Source organism: Cetorhinus maximus, chromosome 7, assembly GCF_964194155.1.
Source record: "Cetorhinus maximus chromosome 7, sCetMax3.hap1.1, whole genome shotgun sequence".
Classification (NCBI taxonomy): Eukaryota; Metazoa; Chordata; class Chondrichthyes; order Lamniformes; family Cetorhinidae; genus Cetorhinus; species Cetorhinus maximus.
In genome coordinates this window covers 80,527,757-80,551,505 of record NC_135885.1, presented here as the reverse complement: position 1 = coordinate 80,551,505, position 23,749 = coordinate 80,527,757, and the positions used below count along the sequence as shown (strand labels likewise).

At 41.8% G+C, this 23,749-nt stretch overlaps 1 protein-coding gene across 3 annotated transcripts in view; it reads right to left on the bottom strand.

Annotated features, from left to right (window-relative positions):
* Positions 1–23,749, bottom strand: part of LOC144682893 (protocadherin Fat 3-like) — a 689,075-nt gene that overhangs the window by 148,873 nt on the left and 516,453 nt on the right. The gene's annotated exons all lie outside the window — the stretch shown is intronic.

Genomic DNA, 23,749 nt, shown 5'->3' with positions numbered 1-23,749 from the left:
TGTCAATTCTTAGCCCATCCAGTATGTCAACTACCTCCTCTTTCATATGATTTGGCAGCATTATATTCCTTGACAAAGGCAGAAGGGTGGAAGTTGCGCATGTACTTGCCATTATCTTCCAATCCTCCTTTGGTGCCAGGGACTGAAGAATTGCAAATGTTATACTCTTGTTCAAAAAAGGGTATAAGGATAAACAAAGCAACTACAGGCCAGATGCTTTAACCTCAGCAGTGGAAAGCTTTTAAAAGCAATAATCTGGGACAAAATTAACAGTTACTTGGACAAATGTGGTTTAAGGATTAATTAAGGAAAGCCAGATTTGTTAAATGCACATCATGTTAAAGAATCTTCATTGAGTTTTTTGATGAAGTAACAGAAAGGATCGATGAGGATAATGTGACTGATGTAGTAAATATGGATTTCTAAAAGGTGTTTGATGAACTGCCACAAAATAGAATCACTATAAAAGTTGAAGCCTATGGAATGAAAGGAAGAGTGGCAGCATGAATGCAAAGTTGGTTGACTGCCAGAAAACAGAGATTGGAGGTAAATGATTACTTTTCAGATTGGGGAAAAGCATTCAGTGGGATTCCCAAAGAGTCGATGCTAAGATCAGTGTTTTTCCTGATAAATATTCTGACTTAAACTTAGGTGTACAGGGCACAATTCCGAAATTTGCAGATGACACAAAACTTGGAAGTATTGTGATCTGCAGGGAGGAAAGTGATAGGCTTCAAGAGGACATAGACAGATTAATAGACAGGTGGCAGTACAGAGGGATCTGGGTGCCTTCGTATATGTATCACAAAAGGTTAGCAGGCAGGTACAGTAACTAATTAGGAATGTAAATGGAATGTCAGCCTTTATTGTAAGTGGGTGGAGTATAAAAGTAGGCAGGTCTTGCTACAACTCAACAGGACTTTAATGAGGCCACATCTGGAATACTGTGTACAGTTTTGATCTCATGGTATACACGTATTGCAAGCTGTTCAGAGAATGTTCATCGGTTGATTCCTGGGGCTATCTTAAGACTAAAGCTTGAGCAGGTTGGGCCCTTACTCATTAGAGTTTAGAAGAATGAGAGGTGACCATATTGAAACATATAAGAATCTGAGGGAGCTTGACAGCTGAGAGGATTTATCCCCTCAAGGGGGAGTCTAGAGCTAGGGGGCTCAGTTTAAAAATAAGGAGTCTCCCATTTAAGTTGGAGATAAGGAGGAATTTCTTCTTTCAGAAGGTCATTAGTCTTTGGAATTCTTTTTCACAGAATCACAGAAACACACAGTGCAGAAAAGGCCCTTTGGCCCATCGAGTCTGCACCGACATGTGAGAAACACCTGACCTACCTACCTAATCCCATTTACCAGCATTTGGCCCATAGCCTTGAATGTTATGACGTGCCAAGTGCTCATCCAGGTACTTTTTAAAGGATGTGAGGCAACCCGCCTCCACCACCCTCCCAGACAGTGCATTGCAGACCATCACGACCCTCTGGGTAAAAAAGTTTTCCCTCACATCCCCCCTAGACCTCCTGCCCCTCACCTTGAACTTATGCCCCCTTGTGACTGACACTTCAACTAAGGGGAACAGCTGCTCCCTATCCACCCTGTCCATGCCCCTCATAATCTTGTACACCTCAATCAGGTCGCCCCTCAGTCTTCTCTGCTCCAAAAAAAACAACCCAAGTCTATCCAACCCCTCTTCATAACTTAAATGTTTCATCCCAGGCAACATCCTGGTGAATCTCCTCTGCACCCCCTCCAGTGCAATCACATCCTTCCTATAATGTGGCGACCAGAACTGCACACAGTACTCCAGCTGTGGCCTCACCAAGGTTCTATACAACTCCAACTTGATCTCCCTACTTTTGTAATCTATGCCTGGATTGACAAAGGCAAGTGTCCCATATGCCTTTTTCACCACCCCGCCAACATGCCCCTCCGCCTTCAGAGATCTATGGACACACACGCCAAGGTCCCTTTGTTCCTCAGAACTTCCTAGTGGCATGCCATTCATTGAATACTTCCTTGTCAAATTACTCCTTCCAAAGTGTATCACCTCACACTTTTCAGGGTTAAATTCCATCTGCCACTTATCTTCCCATTTGACCACCCCGTCTATATCTTCCTGTAGCCCAAGACACTCAACCTCACTGTTAACCAGCCGGCCAATCTTTGTGTCATTCACAAACTTACTAATCCTGCCCCCCACATAGTTATCTATGTTGTTTATATAAATGACAAATAATAGGGGACCCAGCACAGATCCCTGTGGTATGCCACTGGACACTGGCTTCCAGTCACTAAAGCATCCTTTTGTCATCACCCTCTGTCTCCTACAACTAAACCAATTTTGAATCCACCTTATCAAATTACCCTGTATACCATGTGCATTTGCCTTCTTTATAAGTTTCCCATGTGGGACCTTGTCAAAGGCTTTGCTGAAATCCATAAAAACTACATCAACTGCACTACCCTCATCTACACACCTGGTCACCTCCTCAAAAAATTCAATCAAATTTGTTAGGCATGTCCTCCGTCTGACAAAGCCATGCTGACTATCCCTGATCAAACCTTGCCTCTTCAAGTGGAGATAGATTCTCTCCTTCAGAATTTTCTCCAATCGTTTCCCTACCACTGACATGAGACTCACTGGCCTGTAGTTCCCTGCCTTATCCCTACCACCCTTCTTAAATAGCGGAACCCCATTAACTGTTCTCCAGTCCTCTGGCCCTCCCCCTGCGACAGAGACGAATTAAAAATTTGGGTCAGAGCCCCTGCGATCTCCTCCCTTGCCTCCCTCAGCAATCTGGGACACAAATCATCCAGACCTGAAGATCTGTCTACTTTTAAGCCTGCCAACACCTCCAATACCTTGTCACTCCCTATATCAATTTGCTTAAGAAACTCGCAGTCTCTCTCCCAGAGTTTGATACCTTCATCGTCATTCTCTTGAGTGAAGACGGATGTGAAGTATTCATTCAACACTCTAGCGATGTCATCTGGCTCCACCCATAGATTGCCCCCTTGGTCCCTTATAGGCCCTACTCTTTCCCTGGTTATCCTCTTCCTATTGATATACTCATAGAATATCTTGGGATTTTCCCTACTTTTACCAGCCAGAGCTTTCTCATATCCCCTCTTTGCTCTCCTAATTGTTTTCTTAAGCTCCACCCTGCACTTTCTGTACTCCACTAATGCCTCCGCTGATTTGCTTCCCTTGTACCTGCTAAAAGCCTCTCTTTTCCTTCTCATCGTAACCTGAATGTCTCTGGTCATCCATGGTTCTCTGGGCTTGTTACTCCTTCTTATCACCCTAGAGGGAACATGTTGAGCCTGTACCCTCCCCATTTCCTTTTTGAACACCCCCCCACTGTTCCTCTGTAGATTTTCCCACAAGTAGCTGTTCACAGTCTACCTTGGCTAGGTCCTGTCTTATTTTATTAAAATCTACTCTCCCCCAATCCAAGACTTTTTTTAATAACTTGTCTATTTCTTTGTCCATAACAAACTTAAACTGTACCATGTTGTGGTCGCTATCACCATCACCTCAGCCACCTGTCTGGCTTAATTCCCCAGAATTACGTCCAGCACTGCGCCGTCCCTTGTTGGACCCTCTACATATTGACCTAAAAAGTTCTCTTGTACACATTTCAAGAGAGCAGTAGTTGCTGGGTCATTAAATATATTCAAGGCTGAGATGGACAGACGTTTGACTGACAAGGGAATCAAGAGTTATGGGAAAAGGCAGGAAATTGGAGTTAAGATCAGCCATGATCTTATTGAATGGTGGAACAGGTTTGGTGGTCTGAATGGCCTATTCCTGATCTTATTTCTTATGATCTTGTGATCTTATGACGGAGGCAGATTTCATTTCGGCTTTCAAAGGAGGACTGGATAAGCAGCTGAAGAGACAGAATTTGCAGGGCCTAGGTGAAAGGAATGGGGAATGGGGCTGGCTGAGTTACTTCTGAAAAGAGAAAGAATGGACACGATAGGCTAAATATCTCCTTCTGTGCTGTAACTATTCTATGATTCACTGATTCTATTCTGTGCCCTAACCATAAATTTCCAAAGTTCTTGCAAGTCAGAACCAATCCTTTAGATTGGAATATTGGGTATGTTACCCCATGATTTAAGAAAGGTTCCAGGGAAATCATTGAATTGTAAACCAGTTAGCTTAACATTTACTGTCAGGAAATTGCTGCAGCCTATCGTTAAGGAGGGGTGACTGAATACCTTGAAATTTTTCAGCTGATCAGAGTGGGAGCCAGCATGGATTTGCAAAGGATAAGTCATGCCTGACAAACATGACAAAATTTTTTGAGAAAGGTAACTAAAGTGGTAAAGACAGGGGAATGTTATGTAATTTATATGGACTTCCAGAAGTCATTTGATAAAGTCCCTCATAAGAGGTGGTTAGCTAAAGCTGGTGTTCATGGTATTGAAGGCAAATTATTGTCCCAGTTAGGAAATTGGCTGAGTGGAAGACGACAAAGAATAGGAATAATGGCACTCTCATTGGCAGGATATGACTTGTGATGTCCTGCAAGGACCTGTGTTAGGACCTAAACTATTCGCTGTATTCATCAATGACGTAGATGATGAGGTGATGTCCACATTTGACAATGACACAAAGATATGCATTATTGTAAGCATGTAGGTGCAAGTGTAAAATTATAAAGAGATATTATAAAAACACTTAGTGAATGGGGAAACCATGGAAAATGGATTTCAATGTCAGGTCATCCAGTTTGGGTCTATGAATGATAATAAGGGAAATATAAAAGGTAGATCAGGAGAAACTATGTCCCTAGCTGGGGAGTCTAAAACTTAGTGCTAGACTTTTTAGAAGTGAAATTAGGGGACAGTTCTTCACACAAAGAGTGGTAAAAATTTGGAACTCTCTTGCACAAATGGCAATTGATGTGTTACAGACAGGGAGAGGGGCAAAACTGAACTCCTTTATTTTCTCACCATCTGTCCATAATCAGAGGCGTTTTAATTTTTGAAATAGGCTGTGGCAAGTTTGTGAGATCAATTCTGAAATTGGCTCACAGCAAACTCTCTTTAGGGTTAAATCGGAAGGATAGTTTATTCACAGATTCAAACCCGAGGAATAGTTGCAATTTCATACACACGCACAAGCACACAATAAGGAAGGAAAGAGGAGTTTTTACAACTATGAATAACTTAAAAAAAATTGATATGGATATCAGTTCACGTTATTATTAGAATCGAGAAAGTCAGGGTCTAGTGAGGATTCCTTCACAGAGGAGCTACAGTTCAGATGGCTGAAGTAGGATTTTGCAGAATTCCTTTAAAGTTGATGGTGATGCGGTGAGATGAGGTTAGTATACAGGGACTTGGTCTGCTTGGCAGGCAATGGCAGCAATCTTCCAGGGCAACAGGGTTCAAAGAGGGTTAAACTTGATGCAGATTGTCAGTCAGCCTGGAGTCCTGCTTTGATGTTTGCAGGCTGAAGTTTAAACAGGAGACAGAGTTATGGGTCTGCACATGTAAAAAAAATGCTCTGGCCTCTGGAAATGTTAAAACTTTCCAAACGCCAGAAGCTTTGGTCATGTGATATTGCCAATTAATGAATCAGCTGCAGGCTAACAAGTAGTTTCTGCACCTCTGGTCAAAATGCATTGTTCACCTTAGGAGATAAATGGTGGCTTTTAGCACCCCTACAGGTATAACGAGTTCCGATGGCTCTCCCTTTGTTATAGGATCAGGCTGGGGAGACTGAACATCTGCTGGCCCCTGGATTTGTGGATTGTAACGTGTCCTCAAAATGGGAGGTGAGAGATTCCACAAGGATGAGGGTTAAGCTTTTGTCCTGTAACTGTTATTGAAAATGAGCAGAAACAGTAGCCAACTTGTGAATCATCTGACCTGTAGCAGCCTTCTTTTGGTTCAGTAAAGTCCATTTTTTTTAAATAAGCAAAAAGATAATATTTGATTTAATAGTTTATGATCTCTTTCATGTCTTAGGGACATGACAGATGTCAGATCAATTGTTAATTTTAAATCTGAGATTGGTACATTTTTGTTATCCAAAGGTATTAAGGGAGAGAGGGCAAAGGTAAGTATATGAAGTTACATCACAGATCAGCTAAGGTCTCATTAAATATTGGAACAGACTTGAATGACTCCTGTTCCTACATTTCTAGATATTATCTTCTGTTAAGAAGGTATACAACTTACATTTTTTATGAGGCAGTTATGACATACATCACAAGGGTGATTTCACAGAACTCTGTTGCGAATGCCTAGCTTTGCCACTCACACTTGGATTGCAGATAAGGTCTAACGCTAAACCTGTGATTCAACAAGCTGCCTGGCAGCAATGACTGGCAAAATTACCCCTTGCACATAAAGGAGTGCATACTCCAATGCATTGAACTAAGGAATAGTAACATGTAGCTTCATAAGGATGACACCGCATATAGTTAGGATTGAAAACTCACAAACATACAGTAGCTAGTTGAGTGTGGCAATGACAGAAGTAGCCAGGAAGCAAGTCTCCAATTTATAATCTCTGACCTACCCTGCTTATCTGCGTCCAGGGTTGATCAGTTGAATTGTCAGTCAAATAAATTACTGCCTTTCCAGTTGTGGACTTCCCTGGCCGTGGAGCTTGGTTGCTTATCTATCCGAGATAAGCTGACAAACAGTGTACAGTAACTTGGAATGGAAGTCAGGCATAGAAAGCTGGATTTTCAATTGGGGACAGGAATGGATATGGATAAGATTTGAAAATCGCATTCCCAAAGGGCAGCACTGGATCCCGCCACCTCCGGAACTGACACAATTTTCATGGCCTCTATGGTCATGAGCTGGTGCAGGTCTGACACCCCTACTTCTGTCCATGCTATTTTCTGGGTATTGTGGGCTTTATTCTCCTGCAGGATGAGGGGAGAATGATGCCCTCCCTCAACTCTCATAGCTTGGCACTGACACGAGCTATTGTGCTCTTCAGTGGTGGCCACTTCCCATTTTTGCCCCATATATGAGGGTGTCTGACATCTCAGTGATGGGACTGGGCACTCACTCTAACGATGTGAGGACATGCAGGCTGCGAAGCTCATGTGCATGCTGCTGTGTTGAGAGTTAGAGGCCTGTCACCAGGGTGCCCCATGACATTCACCTTCCCAGATCTTATGAGGCCATTGAATTGTTTGTGGCGCTGGACCCAAGTCCTCCTGTTGATGCCATGACTGTTTAGCTCCTCCATCACCTCCAGCTATACCCTTTTGGTCTCCTGCAGAGGTTCCTTCTGGCCAGATACTGGAAAGTAAATCTGTTGCCTCTTGGCCATAGCCTCATCGAGGACCTTCAGGGAGGCATCTGAAAATCTGGGGGCTGCCTATTCCCCCCCCATCTCTGGCAACATCGGCTCAATCCCATTCTTTTCTCTGGGCAGCGGGAGGGAAGAGGGAGGCCTAGTCATGGCTGCTGCTCACCTTTCTAAAGGTCCTTCAGTGACTGTGCGCCCCCCCCCCCCACCAGGCCACTTTCGGCATCGGCGTTTGAGTGCCAAACCCATCCCTGGACCAATCAATTAACATCCATTTAGAAATTGTGTCGTTTGAGAGATTCGGCACCCAAAAACCAGCGGCCGGGTTTAAGAATTGAAAATCTGATCCAGAGGATCTATTCCAGATAACTAATAACCAAACAAGTTAGCTGGTTTACAAAAATAACGTTGTGTGCCTTGTTATTTTCTATATTATGAGTGCGATAATATAGCGTAAAATTCACCATCAAGATTATTTTGTTTGTTCACATTTATGAAAAACAAATCAGCTTGATGGCTTTACAGTAGCGTACATTTCATTAGGTTGTGCATCAGTTTGCCTTTCAGAAGTTAGGAGAAATGCAAGTTGGATATGAGCAAAACTAACCTATCCAGCCCAAATAATGAGGAGTTGCACTGTTAAAAACCCTGGATGTATTTATTAATTGTGAAGGTAAACTCCTGATAGTAAGGAATGTGAAATCCAACTTACAAGATAGATTAGTAATTCTCATAGAGAGCAGGCCTGAAATTTATAACAATGTGCTACAAACTGATAACAAGAAATCAATGTCTCCTCTAATTTATTTCCATTGTGCGTGGCCTATTCATTTGAATGTATGGTACTGTTAAATCTTTTTTGCATGCCCGTGCTCATACTTTATCTTAAAGGGGACAACTAATGAGTGCACTGAGAGATACTTTTTGGGTTGCTGCATATCCGTATACTCAGGCAACTTACAGGGAACATTGCAAGCAATATTGTCACAGTTTCCATCAAGAGCATCAGGACAAGAACAACCACTTACATTTATAGTGTTCTTAAAATAGTAAATCTTCCAAAGCACTTCACAGAAGTGAAGCAGATGGCAAGCATTGATAAGAGTAGGGCAGTGACTGAAGGCGTAGTCTTGAGGAGGGACAGAGTGACAGCAAAGTAGCGGGGTGTAGGATGGAATGTGGCATGGATAGAAACAACGTGCAGGGTGAAAAGCACACAGAGGCACACAGTTAACAAAGTAGGAGGAATTTGTAAATGAGGCTATAGATTTGGCATTTAATGCTTTAGGGTTTAGAGCTAATTCAGGCTCACTAGGACAGGGCAATATGAGTGCATGGCTTAGTTTTGGTTAGTAATTAGGGTACACTTATGAATGACCTGCAGTTTATATAGAGTGGAGCTTAGGAGGCTGATGATGAGAAGCTGAGCCTGAAACTGATGGAAAGTACAGTAACATTTCAGTGGTAGTGGTTAGTGAGATGAGGGCAGAGGAGGGCATTGTTGCAAAAGCAGAAAAGGTAATATCAGTGATTGCTCAGGCATGGGGATTGAAACTTGAACAGGAGAAAAAGGTTTTGCATTGTTGGGCTTGGTCTCAGTAAACAGAAGGAAGAGATGGAACTAAGGGCTAGGATGCTGATTTTTAGTAGATGAATAAGGATAGCTTCAATTTTACTGATAAGTTGGAGAGAATCAGGTATCTAACAAAAATGCTATTAGCAAAAAAAGGACAGATTCTTTTACTTGGACTGCACCCATCAAGTGCATTCCATATGCAGTATAATAGCTTTTTTATATTAGCTCTCATTTCTTCTGCTAGCATTCTAATGATATTGTTGTTTACAATTCACTTATATATGCAGATCAATGGGATGAATAATAGAAAATCAACTCACTTTATTAAAATAACACACAATTGTACTTAATATAAATGCCAGCCTATTTACAGCTTGCTAGAATGTTTTTAATGGAAAATAAAACACAACACTGCAAGAGCTGTTTAACTGATGCACCCTGTCAAGGCAGTAATTCATGCCCTTAGCTGCATGCTTTAATGTGTCTGGAATTTTTGCTCAAAGCTATTTTATGTCTAGATTTATAAGAAAACTTGGAAAGAATATTAAAACAAAAAATTATGCTAACCTCTATATTACATTGTGAAGTATTTCTCAGCCTCCCTTTGGCAATTTTTATATTATTTTGCTTACAGTAGATTTGTAAAAAATTGTGGGATAATTACTTATAATAACTTAATTTATCTGTGGACATTCAATTACTTGAGTGAAAAAAACTAATAGACCAAATCTTCTGGTCTCCAGTCCATTGGGGACTGGATGTATGACAAACTCTAACTCAGAGTCGAAGACTTTGGACAGTTCCGATGTACTTGAATAGTTACCCAGGAAATGTCAGACATATTAAAGCCTAGTCTAGCTCCTAGGTTACTCCAGAACTGACCCAACAATCACTCACACTGACCCCCAGACTACACACCCTCAACCAGCCTGGATTGTTCCGACTACCCCTGATACCCCAGCTACCCCTACCGACCACCGACTACCCACCATGAATACTTGACTACCCATTGTGACGAGGCTACTCCTGAATCCCTGACTACCCCCTTATTCCTTGATCACACCCAAACCACAGCTACCCTACTGATGACCCGGCTACTTTCCCGGCCCCCCCAACTAATATCCCCAACTACACACCCTTACCACCTGACTACACCCCGACCTGACCCGACTACCCCCCCAACCTAACGACCTACTCAACCACTTACTCATTACCCACTTACTCACTACCCACTTAACCACCTCACCTATTGACCCCCTACCCGCTTACCCACCTATTCACTCACCCACTCACTCATTCATTCACTCACCCATTCATTAACATTCAGACTGGGCATTTAAACTTACCATATGGCAGCTAATGCCATAAAAAGGGGGCACATCTTGTCTTCCCCCAACTCTACTACGAAATGATGGACTTCTGAGGGACATTGAACTCTGCATTTCTGGGACAGCCGGTTTCATTACACCCTGGTAAAAATGCGGAGCAGCATTGGTTCAGGCAAATGCTGCACGCAGTGGCAATCTGATGATGATTGCCGCTCCTCGGAAGATCCAGTAGACTATTCCGTAGATATGTATTGTCCATACTCGTAATGGATAAGAATTTAGTAAATGGTTACAAGTGCCAAGATATTACTTTTATGGAGAACAAATATGAAGTAAAAATATGAACAAAAATAAAGCATTTGACTGAATGTGGCATCAAGGAGCCCTAGCAAAACTGGAGTCAATGGGAATCAGGGGGAAAACTCTCCACTGGTTGGAGTCATACCTAGCACAAAGGAAGATGTTTGTGGGTGTTGGAGGTCAATCATCTCAGTTCCAAGATATCACTGCAGGAGCTCCTAAGGGTAGGTACCTAGGCCCAACCACCTTCAGCTGCTTCATCAATGGCCCTCCTTCCATCATAAGGTCAGAAGCGGGGATATTCGCTGATGATTGCACATGTTCAGCACCATTCACAACTCCTCAGATACTGAAGCAGTCCATGTCCAAATGCAGCAAGACCTGGACAATATCCAGGCTTGGGTTGACAAGTGTCAAGTAACATTCGTGTCACACAAGTGCCAGGCAATGACCATCTCCAATAAGAAAGAATCTAACCATCGCCCCTTGACATTCAATGGCACTACAATTGCTGAATCCTCCAATATCAACATCCTGTCGTTACCATTGACCAGAAACTGAATTAGACTAGTCATTTAAATGCTGTGGCTACAAGAGCAAGTCAGAGGCTAGGAATCATGAGGCGAGTAACTCACCTCCTGACTCCCCAAAGCCTGTCTACCATCTACAAAGGACAAGTCAGTAGTGTGATGGAATATTCTCCACTTGCCTAGATGAGTGCAACTCCCAACAACACTCAAGAAGCTTGACACCATCCAGGACAAAGTAACTTGCTTGATTGGCACCCCATCCGCAATCATTTACTCCCTCCACCACTGATGCACATTGGCAGCAGTGTGTACCTTCTACAAGATGCACTGCAGGAACTCACCAAGGCTCCTTCGACAGTACCTTCCAAACACACAACCACTACCATCTAGAAGGACAAGGGCAGCAGATATATGGGAGCACTACACCTGCAAGTTCCCTCCAAGTCACTCACCATCCTGACTTGGAAATATATCACTATTTCTTCACTGTCGCTGGGTCAAAATCCTGGAATTCCCTCCCTAACAGCACTGTGGGTGTACCTACACCACATAGACTGCAGTGGTTCAAGAAGGCTGCTCACTACCACCTTCTCAAGGGCAATTAAGGATGAGCAATAAATGCTGGCCTAGCCAGCGCTACCCAATCCATGAATGAATTAAAAAAAATCTGTGGCTGAACAACCTCTCAGTGTCTACCCTATCAAGTTCCTTCAGGTTCTTGTGCATTTCAGTGAGATCATCTCTCATTCTTCTAATCTCCAAAGAACATAAACCTAAATTAGTCATCATAGGACAACCCTCTCTTCCCAGGATGCGATCTAGTGAATGTTTGCTTTACCATCTGAAGGCAAGTGTTTCCCTCTTTAGATATGTTGACCAATAGTGTGCACTGCTGTGGTCTCACCAAAGCCAATTTCAGCAAGATTTCCTTCTCCTTGTACTCTGGTCCCATTACACGTGCAATTTTCCTTCCTAACATGCTATTTGCCTTCCTAATTGCTCCTGTACACTAAGTTTCTGTGTTCACTGAATGAGCACACCCAACTCCCTAAGCATCAATATTTAGAAATTACACACCATTTAAAATTATTGAGCATTTTTATTCTTAGTGAATAACATCACAATTCATCACACCATGCCTCATCTGCCACCATGTTGCCCACTCACTTAACCTGTCTATAGATCTTTGTGTCCTTCTCACAGTCTACATTCTCAACTTGCTCAGCATTGTTTTTTTTTAATTCATGGAATGTGGGCATCGCTGGCTAAGCCAGCAGTTATTGCCCATCCCTAATTGGGCATTTAAGAGTCAACCACATTGTTGTGGGTCTGGAGTCACATATAAGCCAGACCAGGTAAGGGCAGCATATTTCCTTCTTTAAAGGTCAATCGTGAACCGGGTGGGTTTTTTTTATCAACGACAATCGACAATGGTTTCATGGTCATCATTAGGCTTTTAATTCCAGATTTTTATTGGATTCAAAAACTCCACTATCTGACGCAGCAGGGTTCGAACCTGGGTTCCCAGAGCATTACTCTGGGTCTCTGGATTACTAGTCCAGCAACAATACGACTATGCCATCGCCTCGGAGGGATGAGGTTGTCACAAGGAAAAGGGAGTCGGAGGGAGCGGACAGTCTCTGAGATTCCCGAGTGGAAGACCCAGGAGTGTCAGCTGCTCGTCCTCCTCCTTTCGTTTACCCGAGGGCCCTGGCCTGACTCACTGAGGGGAAGGAGCACTTGAAGAGACGTCGAGGTGTCCCGTTTCCCTCTCATGTTGCCATTGCAGGAACTCAGCCATGGCTACCACAATGGAGGGCATGTCTGTGCATATCTCTGCATTTTGCTGGACCAGGTTCTCCATGGCATTCACCATCCTTCCCATGGAGACCTCCATATGTGCACATGTGGACAACATTTCATCTAAGGGCAGACAGACGCACACCTCCGACTCACATGCCACACTGATGAGGGCTTCCAACAGCTCTGCGTGAGGTTCCCCTGCCTTCTGCTGACTCTGCAAGATGGAAGGCCAAATCTAGAGGCTCGTCATCTGGCTCGGACCTCACAGATGCCTATTCCCCAGCAGTCCTCCAGGTGCCGGGTTGCTTGGCTGAACCTGCCTCCTCCTGCTGCAGACACGTGCCCAAACGGTGACCACCAGATGTGAACCCAAGCCTGCTCTAGATCTAGGTCCCACTGAGGTGTGCCTCTCTGCACTGGTGGAGGCTGTGGGTAAGCATTGTGATGGTCTTCCAGGCTGCTTATTTCCGGGTCTTCAATGTAGGAGAGGCTCTTTTGGCTGGAGATGAGGACCTGGATGGAGCTGAGGGACTGGTTGGCTAAAGGTGTCGGTCGCTTGGCAGAGATCCCTGTGAACCAAAGTAGAGATGCTTAGTGCAAGGCGGCAGAATCAAAAGCAGGAGAGAGAGTGCACTCACAATTACATTGAGAGAGGGATAATGTGGTGCAGGATCCTCACGTGGGTGTTCGTCGTGGACCTCACTGTCACCACAGGCACGGCCCACCTCCTCACAGTCAGCGCAATGGCACACTCCTCAAAGTGAATGAGGGGCCTCTTGTGGGCCAGTCCACCCCTGGTCTGGGACCCCCTGTTGTGTGTCAGTTTCTCCTGCATGAAAACAGATGGAGTGTGAGCAGGATGCATGGCACTGCGAGAAACGTTTGTGTGATGAGCGAAGTCATGGACTGGACGAGGACGTGAGCTCCAGAGGATATGAGCCTGATGGAGATGTAAGGGGGTGTCTGAGGGTTCGTGGCGTTGTTCCTTGAGGTGTGAGATCCCTGTGGATTTGTGATGGGCTTGTGAATGTGAGAGTTGAGAGTAATGAGGTGGTTGACTTACCCTGGCAGAAGGGATGCGGGCATTCATTCTCTCCTGCACTGGATGTCTGACTTCCTTTGTGTTCTGGTGGTGCTGACTGCCACTGCCGCCACCTCCCAGGCGGATTGGTGACTCTGGCGGAACCCCTGCGGCTAGAGTTGGGGTGGAGGACATCGCAGCAGCCTTCCACTGTGTCAAGCAGCTTCCCCTAAGAGGTATCACTCAATTTTGGGGCTGCTGTCTTCTTTGCTTTCGGGGCCATTTGTCGCCTGGAGCAGTCCTGGTCTATAGACATGGACTCTGGTGTGCTTTAAATATGGAGCCCAGAGCAAGTAAGCGCTGAGGTTACAGTTGTGCAGGCAAATCTGAGCCCACCTGACAGCGATCTGGCACGTTTCCTGTGAATGCGTTATTAATGAGGTGGGACTCGCCGGTAATGGGGCGATGCGGCGCAAAAACCCACCATTGCAGCCGGTGGGTAAAACGTCCTTTTACCCACACGCTACCACACTTTGTGCAAACCTGGAACTATTCCGCCCCTAGTATACTATATCTACTGGTTCCTCTTTATCTATCCTACTAGTTATTTCTAAAAAAAGCTCTGTCAAACACAATTTCTCTTTTGTAGAACCATGCTGATTCTATCTGATCGTGCCATGATTTACTAGGTGCATTGTTAAAACTTGCTTCAGTATAGATTGCAATATTTTCCTGATGACTGTGTCAGACTAAATGGCCTGTAGTCCCTTGTTTTCCCTCCCCCTTCATACTTGAATAGCAAAGTTACATTTTCTAACTTCCAATCCACTGGGATCATTCTAGATGCAAGGGAATTTTGGAAAAACATAACCATTGCATCCACTATCTCTGTAGCTATCTCTTTTAAAACCCTCAGCTATTAGTTGGGGATTTGTCAGCTCTTAGTCTCTTAAGCTTCTTCAATACTTTTTTCTGCTGATATTAATTACCTTAAGTTCCTCACTCTTATTAGTCCTTTGGTTACCCTTTATCAGATATGTAATTTGCATTATCTACAGAGTAGAAAGACATCAAATATTTGTGCCATTTCCTCATTTACCATGATAATTTCTCCTGTCTCTGCCTTTCAGGGACCAACACTTACTTTAGCTACTCTCCTTTTTATATATTTGTAAAAGCTCTTATCTTCCTGAATAGTTTACACTCATTCTATTTCTTTTCACCTATTGCTGGTTTCTAAAACTCCCAATTCTTAGGCTTAGAATATTCTTCACATTATAAGTCTCTTGTTTTAATCTAATACCATCCTTAACTTTCCTAGTAAGCCATGGATGGATCTTTCTCATTGGGTTTTTGCTTTTTAATGGATTGTATTTTTGTTGAAATTTTTGAACAATTTCTTTAAATGTTTCCCCATGTTTCTTTACCATCATATATTTTAGTCTATTGACACAATCAACTTCAGCCAACTTAAAAGTTTAAGAGTCTTGTTTTGGAATTGAGAATGTTGCCTTCAAACTTAATTAAGAATTCAATTGCATTATGATCATTTTTTCCCAGAGGTCTATATATTATGAGGTTACCTGTAGCCCTAATATGCAATATTAGATAGAAAATAGCATTACCCCTCATTGGTTCCACAATATATTGTTCCAGGAAACTGCTGCAAAAGCATTCAGCAAACTCAACCTCTAGACTACCTCGGCCAATTTGATTTGACCATTCGATATGAAAGTTAAATTCCCCAAGAATTGCCTTTGTTACAAGCTCTAATTATTTCCTGCTTAATGTTCTACCTCATGGTATAACCTATCGTTGGCCTATTGTTGTATACTATTTTATGCTCAATTGGGTCAGGCATGCACCCGCCTTCAGGATGTAAAATTCTGCCCTTGAACTAGAGACAGCAGAAAAAGAAAAGTAAAGGGAGAAAGCATTTCAAATGGAGTTAGAAATGGCGAGGTTAGAAAGGCAAGAAAGGGAAGAGGGAATTCCAGCTTAAACTGCTGGCAGTTAAAAAAAGAGATACCAGAAGGTGAGGAAGGACTTATTTCCACATAAGAACCCAGTGGGGAGATGGTTAAATTTGTACAAACTCTTCCAAAGCTTGAGGAAAGAGATGTTGAAGCATTCTTTATTTCATTTGAGAAGATAGCTAAACAGATGAAATGGCCGCAGGAAAACTGAACATTGTTGTTACAATCCAGGCACAGCACATGAGGTTTATGCTTCATTGTCAGAAGAAATGTCGGTGAACTATGGTGAGGTAAAAAAGGCTATTTTGAGTGCATATGAGTTGGTTCCTGAGGTTTACAGGCAGAAATTTAGGAATATCAGAAAACAACCTCGACAAACTTATATTGAGTTTGAAGGAGTAAAACAAAGTAATTTTGATCAGTGGATATGGACATGAAAGATAGAGATGACATCTGCAGCTCTTAGAGGAGTAATTCTTTTGGAAGAATTTAAAGACTCAATTCCTTTGGAAGTGAGAACTCATGTGGAGGAGCAGAGAGTTGAAATGGTGAGACAAGCAGCAGAGGTAGCTGATGATTATGAGTTAGTTCATAGAGCTAAACCTTTCTTTTGTCAACCCTGTAAATCAGAGAAGGATAGAAGGTGGGAAGGTGAAAGGAAGGTGGGTAGTCAGGGAAGAGAAGGAGAAGGTGGACATTCGTACAAAGTTTTTTTTCCAGAATATAAAGGAAGGTGCTGAGGGTAGAAGTGACATTCAAAAATTGAGGTGTTTTCATTGTAATAAAGTTGGACACACAAATTCAGTGTCCTGGAAATTGCAATGACAATCTGTTGGGATTATAGGAGTGCAGAAAAGTTCTGGAAGTAAAAGTACTGTGGGTTCTGAGGGTCAGGCACAGGGGAAACCATGGTGTGTGTACAGGTAAAACAGGAGGAATCAGTAAATCAGTAAAGAAGTGGGAATGTGTTCACAATTTACCCAAGAGAATTCTGAGGAGCAGGCTGCAGAAATGTTTAAAGATCTTGCATGTGAAGGGAAAGACTTTCCATGTATACAGGTTGGAGTAGATGAAGATGTTAAAATTTTAAGAGACAAAGGGGCTAGTCAATCCTCAATGTTGTGGGATCGTGATATTTGTTGTTCACAGGGAGTATTGCAGGAGTAGGTGATAATAAGTGGGATTCATGGAAATGCTAAACTTATTCCATTGTGGAAGGTAAATTTAAGGAGTAAGTAGAAAACAGGTAACGTAATTGTTGGAATAGTTGAAAAATTGCCCATTGCAGGGGTTCAGTTTATTCTGGATAATGATATAGCTGGGTCACAGATGTGGGTATGCCTATGGTAGTTGAGCAGCCTGTAGAAGAGTTTTCAACAGAAATGTTGCAGAGAGAGCATCCTGGATTGTTTCCAGATTGTGAGATAACAAGATCACAGCCTCATAGGTTGAAAGAAGAACAACAGGAAGTTCAAATGCAGGGGGACGGTGTGGAAGTCCAATTAGCTGGCACTTTGTTTGATAACATTATTCGGGAGGAAAGAACAGAGGGCAATGCAGCTGAGATGTTTAATTCAAGGCAGTTAGTGGAGTTACAGTAAAAGGATTCTCAAATAAAACAGTCATATCAGGCAGCATACTCAGGAACAGAGGCAGAATGTATTCCAGAATGTTATTACCTTAAGGGTAATGTTTCAATGAGAAAATGGCAGCCTTATTATGCTTCAGCAAATGAAAGCTGGAGGGAGGTGCATCAGATTGTAATACCATTTGGATATAGAAATGCGATTCTGAGGATAGCTCATGAAATTCCAATGGGGGGGACATCTAGGAATTAGAAAGACTTAGGCGAAAGCACAAAAACATTTTTATTGACTTGGATCAAACTTTGAAAACTATGATGAGGGTGTATAGTCAGGGTTATCCACAGGATTGGGAGAGGGGAATTCCATTAGTGTCATTTGCTATTAGGGACGATCTTAATGCATCAACTGGTTTTAGTCCTTTTGAACTAGTTTATGGTCATGAGGTAAGGGGACCACTGAAATTGATTCATGAGAAATTGGCGAGTCAAAATTCAGAAACTACTCTCCTGGATTATGTATCAAACTTCAGAGAAAGACTGGACAGAGCATGTGAGTTGGCTAGGGAAGGTTTAAAGGTATCACAACAAGTGATGAAAGTGAGGGCAGACAGGAAAGCTACAGCCCGTAGTTATGTTGCTGGGGTCAAAGTGCTAGTTCTGTTATCAGTACTGGGTGACTTGTTAAAGGCAAGGTTTAGTGGGCCTTACAGGATTGAAATGAAACTGAATGAAGTAAATTATTTAATAAATACTCTAGATAGAAGAAAGAAGCAGAGGGTGTGTCATGTAAATATGCTTATAAAGTACTTTGACAGGGAAGATGACCAAAATGAGGTATTAGTGGTGGTGGATAATGAGGAAGAGGTAGAAATGCAGGATCCTGAAAATGATCTTCCTCTAATCAAATTGGATAATGAGGGGGTATTTGAAAATTTAAATGTAATATTGAGTTACCTTCCAGGCAAGTGTCAAAGTGACTTGGGGAAGCTATTGCAGCCACATAAAGCTATTTGTAGGAATAACCTGGGGAGGACAAATTTAGCTATACATGATGTATGTGTAGGAGTTTCATCTTTGATAAGGCAACATCCTTATAGATTAAATCCTGCAAAGTTATCACAAGTACAGAAAGAAATTGAATTTATGCTTCAAAATGATATAACTGAGTCTAGTTGCAGTAACTGGAGTTTGCCTATTGTGCAGGTACTGAACCCGGATGGAATACAAAGACTGTGTTTGGACTATCAACAGGTGAATGCAGTGACAAAAGCAGATTCATATCCTACACCCTGGTTAGAAGATTGCATGGACAATCAAAATTTATCAGAAAGATTGACTTGCTAAGAGGATATTGGCAAGTACCCTTACCGGAGACAGCAAAGAAGATATTGGCTTTTGTGATGCCAGATGGACTATATCAGCTTAAAGTCATGCCATTTGGTATGAAAAATGTGCCTGCAACATTTCAAAGACTGACAAACAAAGTAATTGCAGGTCTGAGCAATTGTACTGTTTATATTGACAACTTGATAGTTTTCAGTCCTACAAGGGAGGAACATTTCCAGCATCTGGAAGAATTATTTTGTCAATTACAAGAAGTTAATTTGGTGATGCACTTGACTAAAAGTGAATTAGCAAAAGCACAAGTTACATATCTAGGCCATACTATTGGTAATGTGGCTCCATGAAAGTCAAGGCTATCGTGGGTTTCCCATTGCCTACAACAAAATGAGAAGTTTTGAGATTTCTGGGCATGAGTGGGTTTTACTGGAAATTTATATCAAATTTTAACAGTGTGATTGCTCCATTGACTGAACTATTAAAAAAAAACAAGATCTTCAATGGACACAGGAGTATCAGAAGGCATTTGGCAGTTTGAAAACTGTATCAACAACAACATTAGTTTTGGCAGTGCACAATTATGCCAAGCAATTTAAGTTGACTATTGACTCAAGCGATATAGGCATTGGGGCCATACTCTTACAAGATGATGAAAATTGAATTGAAAATCAATAGGGTATTTTTCACGAAAGTCGAATGTACAACAGAGAAGATATGATTGAAAAGGAAACTTTGGGTCTGGTTTTAGCATTGCAGCATTTTGAAATTTACATTGCAAACAATTCATCAGAAACAATTGCTTCTACAGACCACAATCCTTTAAAATTTCTGGACAAATTTCAAGACAGAAGTGCATGGCTATTCACATGGAGTTTATTACTGCAACCATTTAATCTACAGATTATATGTGTGACTGGATGAGAAAATCTGGTTGCAGATGCATTGTCAAGAGTTTGAAGCTTAAAAGGAAAATCGGGCATTTAAAACCTGGACACTGGACTGGAATAATTTTTGTTGATACCAAGGATTTGTATATATATTGTTGTGTTAATGCATGCATCTGGTAATGTAATAGTGTAATAAGTATAGGAGGTAATGTAAGATGGGTTAAGAAAATGAAGCAGTCTTTTTAAATTACGACGGTTCATTTTTTAGTATCAGGAAATTATAATAATTTTCATAATGTTATTGGAATTTATTGTTAAATAGGAATAGTGTGTGTATGTGTGTGTGTGTGTAAGAGAGAGAGAGAGAGAGAGAGCTAATTGAATTAAAGACAGTTGATCTGAAGGCTTTAATGTATCAAGAAGAGAATCTAGGTCTGAAATGTTAAGTAGGTAAACATGGCTAGAGTTTTAGAATGTGAGGTGTAAAGGGAGCATTTGCATTTAGATAAGTTAGGTTAGTTTGAATTTCAAAAGAGGTGGTTAAATGTTACACTTAGCCAGAAGAAGCCAAACAGTGTGTTTATTTTTCCCAAAGTTTACTGATAAAATGGGTACCATGAAACATTTTTATTATTAGAAAGCGAAATATGTAAAGACATGTGGAAACAATGAGATTTACATTAAAAACGGAGAAACATGTATAAAGGAGATGAGGTTATTTGTAAGGCAAGAAGGAATTCTAAGATCGAGCAAGTGTGAAAAACCTTCAGCCTCTAAGCCACAAGTTGCTGTCTACAACAACTGAAGTGAAGAAAACTCACTTTGAATACAACTGTTCAGGGTATCATGTTACTTTGACTGGGTCTTTTAAAATTTATGTGCTTTACTGTTGCTGTAATGGAGGTGTAACTGGGAGTTAGATTAATTAGGGGAGCTAGGAGTTATCATAGTAGCAATTTATAACCCCATGTATGTGCTTAAATCATGTTTTATTAATAAAGGTTGAATTTAGTTTTGTAAGTAACCTATGGTTTCTCAATGGTCTTATTATTGAATTCAAGGCACGCATCTCGAAATAAATACAAATTGTAAAATAGTTGCGGCAGTTGTTTCAAGTTTCCCTATGGGGTTTGAACAGCTCAGCATTTACCATCCATTGTGTCATAACACTTGTATAAAGCTTATGCCACATGAAAGTAACTTTAGTTATAACTGCTAAGTCAGTTTCCTTCTATGGTAATTAACACCTATTAGGGCAACCAATTTTAGCTGATTAACAGTTAACTTCTGCTGGCAGAAAGTTTCTGTTAACTAGGTATCTGAGCTAACTTGCAGCTTCCTTCACAGTTTTAAAGCTCTAAGTCAAATTCTAAATATTAGTTTAAATTTCAGTTTGAGGAATACTAACCAGAGAAGTCTCCCACTTTCACTAAATTCCTGACGTTAGCACTTTGTTTATGAAGCACTTACTTCTGCGATCACTCTGTGGTTGCAAAAATCTGAGGCATTTGTAATCTCAAGAAATGTTAGAATTACTAACTTGTTTTTTTACCCCTGAACGGCAAACACGTCCCAGTTAAATCAGAAGTTGGTGCATTTGCCACTAGATGGGACAAGTTTCCCATTTTTAGTAAGTTGATATCACTCCTCCACTGTGCCTCCCTCACCCATCCTGCGGAGTTAAACCTCCCCTCATGTTGCGCCATTAAGAAAATACATAGGCCGGGATTTTTGGTCTGAGGCAGATAGTGCGAGCCAGTTTCCTGGCTCACTGCACTCACCTGGGCAGAAACTCCCCCGAATGGCACATTCTTCATTCCAGTGGGATGGGGTGCAGAATACACTTGGGCTCGCTGCCCCAAGACACTGATCGGAGGCAGCCAGAGTGACTGCGAAGTACTGAGGCGGGCTGTTCAAAAGGCCCACCTCGGTTCTCTCGGACTCTGTCCCAGTTGTTTCGCTAAATTTTAGACCCTCTAGCCCTCACCCCCCACATCCCATCACCCTCCCCCACCCACCCCCATGCCAACTTAATGCCAGTTCATGCCCCCCACCCACACTCATGGCCCCTTATTTCCCACATGCCAGTTTAACATCAACTCATGCCAGCCCATGCTCCCCAAACATCCTAGGGCCCCTTACAGCCCCCATGATTACTTAATGCCGACTCATGCCAATCCATCTATCATCCTTGGCCTTTACATACTCCATGATAACTCACCTAGTGACCATCATGAGCAGGCCTCATGAGCAATGTTGAAATGAATTAAATAAAGGCCTAAATATCTATCACAGCCTTCACTATATGTACAGAAGCACAGCCATTCATGAAAGTCCATTCAAAACTTTTTCCTCTCCTCAAGTCCTTAAACCCACATAAAAACAAACTTCAATTCATAACATCAAAAGACAGCTAATCCTTTAATAATCTTTTTGAACTGTCAGTTAAACTGTGAACTCAGGATCCCCTGTTGAGATAATTATAGCTTGCGGAATGCAGCCAAGTATTCATAATGACATTATAATAGCCCTCGGGGAAATGTCAACAAACAGCTACTGTAACTGCCAGAACAGTTTTTTTAACAGGTAGCCTGTTTCTTATTATTTTAAAGGCCTGGGGATTTAAACAACTTAGTGTCATGTCAGTTCTACAGACGTTCTCTGCTTTTTAAGAGTTTTTATGTCTAGTCTAAAAATTTGTAACTCCCACACTATGGGTTAAGGCCCTCACTACAGCAAAAATGGGGTCATTTTGAATTCAGCTTAACCCTAACCCTAAATCCATTTCACTTACAGGCAAAAATGGAATCTATTGCAAATGAGGACTTTGACATCTGGGTCCACGGATCTGCAAAAATCCTGCCCTTAATCTTTGTCAGATATAGCACATCAGATGTCCTGTGCTTTTTTAGTAGTTATAGACAACTTAGCTATACTTGATTGAAAAGTTAAAATGGGCTAAACTGACAGAATTGGTTGTGATAATTCTTTATAAATTCAAACACAGGAACCTGTTTGCCTTTATCTTTCAAAATAGTTAAAATAAATTGGAGAATTTAATGTTATTAAACCAACAGCTTCCCAGGGCTTTTGACCTATAAAGTGCACTGCATAGTATGGTGTTGTGACATTGTAATCATCACAAAGTTAAAGATGATCAAAATTGGGCATTGGGGGATTGATAAAATTACTGCATATCATCAACCGGGGAGGGAAAAACAATATCACCAGGATTTTAGTTCTTGACTGCTAATTTGTGGCTCCCACTGAAATAAATGCCCACGTGTGGATGCCATGTATGGACAGATTTAAGCTTGCCTGTAATGCCTTTTATTACTGAATAGCAAGGGTAATGCATTTGGGTTTTTTTTTAACTGAGATGGGGTTTTGGTGGATGAGCGGGTAATAAGGAAACATCAATCATGCCCTGATATCAATTGGTGACCCAAACTATTCTAACTCCAAGGTCTCATTTACATTTCATCATCCACACAATCACCTTAAGAATAAGGCGTCTGCCCACTTTCCAGGTGGATTTACAGTCATTTCCTCCAGAGGACTATTCAAAATCTGAATACACCTCTTAGATGGAGGCTGCATTCACGACTGCCAGATTGGTCAGTGATACTGCTGGTAAGTGGAGATTCTTACTAACGAGTTGCAAAGCTATGCCCAGGTTCTCTGATGTTTCCAAGATACTCTATTGTAAGAAGTGAGGTCAAGGAAAGACGATCTGCTTCCCAGAAATTCTGGTTGGAGGTGGTAGAGGCTCTCAGGACCTGAACTGATTGTTGGAAATGTTGAAGTGACCTGACAAGAGCAGCAAAGTAAGTACAGTCCTTTATTTCTCCATTTCTCTGAACAAACACCTCTCCTCTATCACATTCATCAGTGCCAATTCACAAGGAGCATGCTAGAACACCTCTCCTACTCATTGGAATCATACACTCACAAGTGAAGGCTGCGAGATGGTTACTTGCAGCATAGATAATTATCAATTTATGATAGCTACGTTAACAGAGATAAATGCTACAACCTAAAATCTTCAGTGATATCTCAACAAGAATCCAAGATAGACTTGAAGCAGAATAAGTAAGTAG